This window comes from Ptychodera flava, chromosome 2 (genome assembly GCF_041260155.1).
Source record: "Ptychodera flava strain L36383 chromosome 2, AS_Pfla_20210202, whole genome shotgun sequence".
Taxonomy (NCBI): domain Eukaryota; kingdom Metazoa; phylum Hemichordata; class Enteropneusta; family Ptychoderidae; genus Ptychodera; species Ptychodera flava.
The window spans coordinates 25,782,904-25,791,963 of record NC_091929.1 but is presented as its reverse complement, the minus strand read 5'-3'; the positions used below and the strand labels follow the sequence as shown (position 1 = coordinate 25,791,963).

The window sequence follows — 9,060 nt, the reverse complement described above, 5'->3', positions numbered from 1 at the left end:
CATGTTGTGGTAAGCTTACGCATAGCTTGAGATTTTCGCATGTTGATGGATTTTGCGGCGCACATATTGTGGTATGCTTACCACGACACTCAAGCATGTCCTGGTATGTTTGCCACAAAAGTTTAGGCTTTGCAGAATTTTTTTGCGGTATACTTGCCACAAACAGGATTTACGGTATACATACCGCTATTGAAGCTGACCCTATGGGTAGCCCCACCCCCCCAGTAGCATACCCTACCTTCACACTTTGCCACGACCACTCACACTGTAGCTACTCATTCTTGTGCTCATGTATTAAAGTTTTCAGAATGTAGCCACAGGTACAAACACTCACACACATTCACAAACAAAAGAAAATCTTACCAGGTTTTTCATTGAATTCCTACCTTACATTTATTGCAGATGGAAATGCTAACAAATGACTCAAAACAAAAGAAATCACAAGTTCATCAACAGTTCTTTCACAGGATATCTCCCTTAATCCATGGCATCTTCATAACAAAGTGTTGGCATATCCAACGATATAGTGGGAACAGTTACTTTTGATCCAGTTGATTGTTCAGTGTCTTGGTTTACTTTCCGTAGACTACAGAAAGGGCTAAAACAAAAAAAAAAGAAAAACAAGAAAAGAAACATTAATGCAATCACATATACTAGCACAGTACAGTAGACAAAATGCCAAGAGAACAATCTGCCAGTCAGTATGTAATTGCAACTGCCTTGACATACCTTTCACAATGAGTCTTGCACATATCATGAAATGGAATCCAGGTCACTAAATTGTAAAGATATTTCAAACGGTACTTACACTTATATATTTGCCTTGGCAAGCTTGGTTACTCTTTTGGGACCAATGTGGGTTTATGAGATTGGTGATGTAAAGTTGTCATCAGCATTGCTTTTTCTCAGCATCCGTTGCCACAAAGACATGTCGTCACTTCCAGCTACAAATAAGAAAATGCAATGGAATAATAAAAAGGAATGTAAAGGAAAAAGTCCTAGCGATTATGTTTGGTGATTTTGACTACATGTGACATGAAAACTAGTTTACTACTATATCTGTGAATCTAAATTACTTTTAGATGGGGGAGGACAACGCTACCAGTGATCCACAGCTACAGAAAGATAGGACTGAAAATATTGTATGCATGTTTTGTGTTGTAAGATTTCATGTAAAACTTCAATGAAATATTGTAAATCAATCATTGATTTGGATTTCGCCTTACAATATGCCAGCAAAATATTTACGGGTAACGTTGAACAAATGTCAAAATACATTAATGAAGATTTCAAAAGAAACTTAAGTGTCAAAGACAGAGACGTCCAGCATCGTCCAGCATGATCTTATAAATAGACGTATACCAAATTTCATGACATGAAACACGTGTACAAACGATACTGGGTCAGAGTTTAAGGCCAAAAAAAAAAAAAAAGCTGTTCAACGGGCGGGATGACTTCAAAGTTGGGTAGGTAGGTCGGATTTTTTTTTTTTTTTTTGATTTTTTTTTGGTTTTTCTTAAACAGAACATATAATATAAACACTTTTTGGTGTTTCATACTTTTTCTTAGTCACATAACATATACTGGATATGTTGTTTAGTACGTTCATGAATTTCTCAAAATCATCAGAAAACCTGTTTTGAAGACTGATATACCGATTTTTCTTATTTTGACCCTAACCTAAAACTTGGAGGGGAAGTGAGAGCTGTTCGTAACTGCCCTCCCACTGGGATACACTGAAAATGTGCCCTCCCACTGAATTTGATGCCCACTGCCCTCCGGTATCTACAGTCTGCCCGCTCCCCACTGCCCACAACAATTCACGCTCCCCGCTGCCCTCTCCCTACTACTGAAATTCCCCATTGCCAACTAGATGCCCACTATGCAACCCAGATCAACACAAAACCATGCAAGCAGTTAGCAGTATACCTTGGAACATTGCTCCCCTCTAAGTTAGGTTCTATTAAGCACGCCGCTTTCCCCTCCCTCTACGTATTTTCCGTTGCCCACTGTCAAAAATTTTCTCCCCGCCCGCTGAAAGTAATGAAATTTCTTCCCCGCCCACAGTAAATATCGATATTTTCTCCCCGCCCGCTGATTAGTTTTGAAATCTGCCCGCCCGCTGAAAAACTTCGCAAGATCACCTGTTTGCACGAACAGCTTCGTTGGCGCCACCTGAATCTAACGGAGCTAATTTCTGTGTTGGTGTCACCAGCCATATGAGCACGGTGCATTCCAACCAAAACTCGCGACTCAGAAACTGACGGGTCAGCCCCGGGGATGTACAGGGTGACATCGTCGAGCGAGGGAGTGAAATTAGACCATTCGTCCTGTGTCCAAGTCAAACAAATGTCACAAGGTTGACTCCTTGTGCATTCTCGACAACGGAAACACAAATCATGTCCGTCCTGCAGTGAGAACTGCTGCTTACAATCACACATTCGATAGGAGAAAGCCATGATGAAAATCGGAACGAGTGATGACTCAAAGAACAATAAAGAGTTTTAAAGGAACACTGACAATAGGAACACTAGAAAATATAGACTGTACAACCACTCGGACGTGAAATAAACGCCGGTGAAACAATACAGTACAGAGTGTCTAAGCTATACGGAACACGTGGCGTAATAGTTTATTTTCCACGGCATATTAACCATGCCCTTCACCTTGACCAAATGTTTGTGATGCGCTTCCACCTTTACTCTTCAAATCATATAGCCTGTATCAATCTCACTCAAGTCAATGTCATTGAAAATGTGAAGGTCATTCATCTTACAGACAGATGTTCACTGAATAACATCTCCGCGTTTCTTCAGATTCGTAAAGATTTCGGGAAAAAAAAAAGAAAAATGTGGAGTGGTCCAAATATGGGTCGGTCGGGCCCGTTGAACAGATATTTTTTTTTTCCTCGCCTAAGAACTTAATTCTTACCTAACCATTCCTAAATGTATTGTGTTTTTCATTGTTTTATATCGTACATCGAGGGAAATTTGTATACATATAAGCAAAAGTTTCACCCTGGGTACAGTCCCCGAGGGACTGTGCCTTCGCCAAAGTGTCGAAGTATGTATTCCCCAGACATAGACACTATCAATACATCGGTATGAACAGATAAAGGCCACTCCTTTCACACTGTTCACTCAACGTTCAACCTCGAGAGTTATTCAGACAATTGGACAGTGTTACTCGAGAATTGCACAGAACAAAAACAGATAAAATTCGTCGTTACGTTGCAGAGAAGGATACTCGAAAATTTACTTACCGAAATTCAAACGATCGCCTTGATCCTCAGCTCGGCCAGCTCAGGGTGTTATCATGGTTATAAGAATGGTGACCATTGTTCACAAGCCGATCTCCACACGCCGATCGTGACGACGATGACATGAAAATTAACGCGTCTTGAACATTGCCTATAGGTTGTACATTCATAGCTAGGGTATACGAAGCTGTCAAGGTGATGTCCAACGGCAAATTTCAGTGAAATTTTGTCAAAAGTCGAGTGAAAAAAACAGCGACAATGCATTGAGCAATTCAAAATGGTCGTAACTGCCTTTCTGATATCAGATTTGCCGCTGAGATTTGACCTGTGACACGCCAATCTGACCAATCACAACGAAGTCTTCACATGATCTATGATGTCATCAGGCGTGATACTATATTTACTTCCGATACAAAGTCCTTGCAATCGCGATCCCTGTACACTTACGTAACATAGCATGAACCGTAGTGGAAGTTTTGTTAGAAGTAATTCATTCAAAAGTAATTCACTGAAAACTTACGGCTTTCGACGGACTATATCCAAGCAAAAGTGTATTGACAGCACCAGTGGCTATGACCCAACACTAAGCCCCACACTATGTAGGCCCTATTACATAGCAGTTGGCACAGCAGTGCCAGTGGCGCCTCGATCGCGGGGCAAACCCTTCATAGGCACTATACTAGCACTATTTTATAGTGTGCCTTCCCTGAGATACGGGAATTCAATTTCGATAAAAACTGTGTTCTATACGACAGGCGTGAGATACAAAAAATCCAACATACCAGTTCAACAAGTTCTTAGATTTTTGTTCGGACGCGTTTCTCTGGAGACACGTACGTACGTGTCCACGGCAGGTTGAGTGAGATGTCAATCATTTGTACAGTGGATGGCAATACGACTAATAATTCCCTTGTCTTTCTAAGTCGGCGATATAGTAACTTATACCATACCTACCTCCATGCTTGTGAAAGACACAAATAGAATGAGTGTTTTCTCCGACCGCGGTGACTGACATGCTCTGTCCGCTTATTATTAGGCCTACCCAAACTGTGGCAAAGTTCTTTTCCTTCGTGGATTACGGCCGATTTTCGAGAGATTTTCGTTGCTGCCATGAAATTGATGAATTTAACATTGAATTATCGTGCAGATCATTGGCTCAAAACGTTTCCCGATGGACAGGGAAAAAATGGTTTCAGGGATTTTTGTGGCTGCCTACAGTGTAGGCCTATGTATGAAACAACATTTTATCAACAGAATACCCGTCTTTATTAGATCAATTCGTCACTTTTCTCGCCTCGATCACACCATAGGGCCTATAGCTGCTAAATCGCTCAAATTAAGCTATTTGGAAATCCAGCGATCCCGCACCTTTACATATGTGCTGTTGTTGATGTAATCTGGATTCGTAAAATCTTGTCACTGTGTATAGAAGTATCATTTGGAGAGTCAGGTACTTTTGTATGTGAATTTCCTAATTTCTTGGAAACTGACTAAGATTTGTCCTACAAATATGTATTCACGTTTTAACATCCCCATTTTGAAAAATCAATAAATATGCTATTTTGTTATTAGATTTAGAGTGCAAACATGTATATTCTTTATTCATGCATATGATATACGGTACATCTACAGAAGCCAGCTGGGCACACACGTTCATTTGGCTGCCCTGTAACCGTGCAGCCTTGAATTCTTACACATGATTCTGCACAGTCTGTGCTGTGTGACCATTGTTACGTAAAGCCTTCAATGGCAAACATACCACAAAGCAATCTGCAACTTTGTTTACTTCAGTCTTGTGGTAGACATACCAAGAGAAAGATTGCTAATCACCACAAGTGCACCACTAGTGGTGACTGTCGGCGCAGGATGGATAGAGAGTTGTGGCACACAAAAGTATGCGTGGTATGTTTACCCAGAGCTTGCAGCATGTTTACCACAAAAAATATGTTTCGTACGGGTACTTTAATACTAGTATATCAGACATTTTTCAGCATGCCCTTCAGGTGCATGACTTTAATATACAAGGCATATATATCAGAGATATCAAGATGTTTCACATTTTCGGCGCGCCCTTCGGGCGCAATACTTCAATAAATCAGAGATATCTTGATGTTTGCTGAGTGAAAGTGTACCATTATGAAATCTGCATTTCATATGAAAAGGATGACAAATTCTGATACTTTTCTGTTCTCTCTATGAGAATTCAGTATGAGAAAGCAACATGCACAAATATTTCACAATATATATTTGATACAGTGGACTTAATTTAGGGACAGAAAAATGACAAGATATCTTTCCTTCTCATTGATGCAATTATTTTCCTTTGTGTCACAGGTTTTCTGTAGAAAGATGCTTTTTTATGAACAAAATAACAGTTAAAAAAGGCAGTTTTTGTCATTATTAGCTGTGCTTTTATGGTTTCAATGTTACAAGAGAAGGTCCTCTCAGACACTGTACACATCAGATTTGGCTAAAAAAGCTCTCTATGGCTCCTCAGGAGATTTCATTGGATGGTTGGCAAGTCTTAACACCCATCAAAGTTTTTGATTCACTGCTTTTTCCTCTTTGATATTAATGATTGTCATCCATTTCTATACAACAGTTCAGGACATCTGGTTAAGCATAGAAAGTGTGAAATACATTCACAGCTCATTCAAAATACAGCTCATTCATTGACACTTTGAAATTCCTATCTTACAACTGACATGTCAACAATTTCATTAAAACATAGAATGACTATTTAAAATATGAATATATGTAAATGTAAAATATAATATATATATACGTATATAGATATATGTTGTTATGTAGGTCATTTCCCCACACTCATCATGACCTGAGTTCAATTAGTCTAGAACATTCTCAAGGTCACTGCCCTTGATGACCTCACAACCTTGAATTCAATTAGTCATGTTTGGAATGTTCTGGAAAGTTGATTAGTTGTGTAAGGGAGATAATTTTAGAACAGTAATTAGCATAATTAGCATGTCAATAAAAGTTCTAGATTGTTCTTATATGCCTTTATAAAAGGGACGTGCTCAGCTTCAGTCAGACTTTTGGGATCGTGTCTCTTGTGTGTTACTATAAACTCCAGCAGTAGTCATTCTCAAGACTTTTCAAGACCTTCACTGCCAACGCTGGATTTATACTTTGGACTTTGTGCAACTACAAGCCTGCAAGCCGAAGGACTGTTCATTCATCCGACTGACTGTTACAACTCTGAGACTGGAGCTTCGCCGTCCCAGCTGAGATAAGTAGTCTGTACACTTTTAAAGCTTGTACTCTATCCCTGACTTAGCAATTAGTTTTATTTTCGTAATAAATTTGTTTAAACGGAAACTGCTGAGTTCACCCTTTTGTTCGTTTTCTCTGCACGTAACAAAATTGGGGGCTTGTCCGGGATCCGAATATTTTGAGCCGTTTGACAACATTTTGCCTGCCTTTTCAAAACTACTGTATACTGTGAATCAGCAAAATTCAATCATGGCGGAATTCAAGCCAGACGAATTTATGGATGACCTTGATCAGGACGCATTTGATTCCCTCAAAAAAGACAACCTCATTGCACTGGCCAATTTCCTTAAAGTAGATGTCAAAAGATCTATGCGCAAGCGGGAAATACAGTACCACATTGCAAAACATTTAGTTAATTTAGGCCAATTTGAGGAATCCACCTTGAAAGATTATGAGCCCGAGTCTACCTTTGAACTAAGAAAATTAGAATTAGAAATGCAGACAAATTTGGAGATCAAGAAACTAGAATTACAAATGGAAAAGAGAGACAGGCATTAGAAAAAGAAAAAATACAAATGCAATTACAAATGGAAGAAAGACAGAGAGAGAAAGATAGGCAGGAAAGATTAGAAATGGAAGAAAGACAGAAAGAGAGGGAATTGGAAATGAAAGAAAAAGAATTACAAATGGAAGAAAGACAAAGGGAGAAAGAAAGAGAGGAAAAAGAAAAGGAAAGAGAATTAGCAGAACACCGACTGCAGTTAGAAATGAAACGTTTAGAGCTTGGACAGTCAGGAAAATTCTTCCCTTCAGACAAGTTTGACATCACTAAGCATTTCAGGTTAGTTCCCCCTTTCCAAGAAAAGGATGTTGATAAATATTTCCTTCATTTTGAGAAAATGCTCAGAGTCTGAATTGGCCTAAGGAGTCCTGGTCTATGCTTTTGCAGAGTGCTTGGTGGGTAAAGCCAGAGAAATTTACATTCAGTTGTCAGTAGAGCAGGCTTCAGATTATGATTCTGTGAAGGAATTAATCTCAAGGGCTATGAGTTGGTGCCTGAAGCTTACCGTCAGAAATTTAGGGATTGTGAGAAGGTGAAGGATCAAACTTATGTTGAATTTGCTCGAACAAAAGAACAACTGTTTGATCGTTGGTGTTCTTCTGAAAAGGTCAGTCAGAATTATGACAAATTACGACAGCTTGTTTTGATTGAGGAATTTAAAAGGTGCATCCGGAGTGACATCAAGACGTTTATCAATGAACAAAAGACAGATACATTAGAGGTTGCTGCACGTTTGGCCGATGATTATTCATTGACCACAAATCTTCATTTCTCAGCAAACCATCCCAGTCCTTTTCATACAGAAACAATGAAGGTAAATTTAACTCCTCCTTTTCATCCAAGAATTTTTCAAAGGACAGTAGGAAATCAAATGACAACAGTTCACAGAGTTCAAGTAACACTCCCACATCATCAGATCCCAAGTCTCAATCTCCTTCTGACAAACAGTTTGGTACACTTTCTTGTAATTATTGTAAGAAAGACGGCCATTTAATGTCAGATTGTTTCAAATTGAAAAGAAAACGTGAAGGTCAAAGTAGTCAAAGTGGATCTAAGCCAACCGGCTTTATTTCTTCATCAACTCAATTAGAGTCTAATAATGTGTGCAACACATTTTCTGAGGTTAAATCCCTCTCATCCCCAATTAATGAGGTCAAGGTCAATTCTTCTCAAGATAGCATTATGGGTATTTTCGAACCATTTATTCATGATGGTTTTATATCACTTTCTAGTGATTTTTCTTCCGCTACCCCTGTCAAAATTTTAAGAGATACCGGGGCTTCCCAGTCTCTTTTGTTGGCAGATACCCTGCCGTTTTCTGAAAAGTCATTTTCAGGTTCTAAAGTTCTTATTAAGGGGGGTAGATTGTAATGACTACATTCCTGTTCCTCTCCATAATGTCTATTTGTCTTCGGACTTTGTTTCTGGACCTGTGACTTTAGGTATTAGGCCTTTTTTGCCTTTGAAGGGATTCACCTTCTTCTTGGAAACGACCTTGCTGGGGACAAGGTCATTACTAATCCACTTGTGACTGATAATCCTAGTTTAGATCAGGATCCAGAGCCAATTGAACAAGAGATACCCGATTTATTTCCTTCATGTGCCATTACTCGAGCCATGTCAAAGAAAACTTCGAGAATCAAAATACTCTCAAAAATAATGTCACAGATGTTGACTTAAATGACACCTTTCTCAGTCAGGTGTTTGACACGGATCATTCCGTTATCCCTCGTGGATTTGAAACTTCCAGTAAAACTTCTGCTGACCAAAGTCAGACATTTTCTAGATCAAATCTCATTGCAGAACAACACAAAGACCCAGATATTTTGTCTTTGTTTGACAGGGTAGATGATGAAGGTAAAACTCAGATAGCTCTGTTTCTATTATACAAAGTCTGGTATTCTCATGCGTAAATGGAGACTCCAGATGTTTTGGTTGATGACGATTGGGCTATAAAACATCAAATTGTGGTTCCAAAGCCCTATCGTGCTGAAATATTGCGCCT

General features: G+C 39.2%; 1 long non-coding RNA gene across 1 annotated transcript; it reads right to left on the bottom strand.

Annotated features, from left to right (window-relative positions):
• Positions 1-367: 367 nt before the first annotated feature.
• Positions 368-3,640, bottom strand: LOC139117735 (uncharacterized). The gene is made up of 3 exons (XR_011548560.1): positions 3,263-3,640; positions 809-944; positions 368-598 (listed from the first exon to the last, which is right to left on the bottom strand). It is a non-coding gene; the product is annotated as an uncharacterized lncRNA (long non-coding RNA).
• Positions 3,641-9,060: the final 5,420 nt, after the last annotated feature.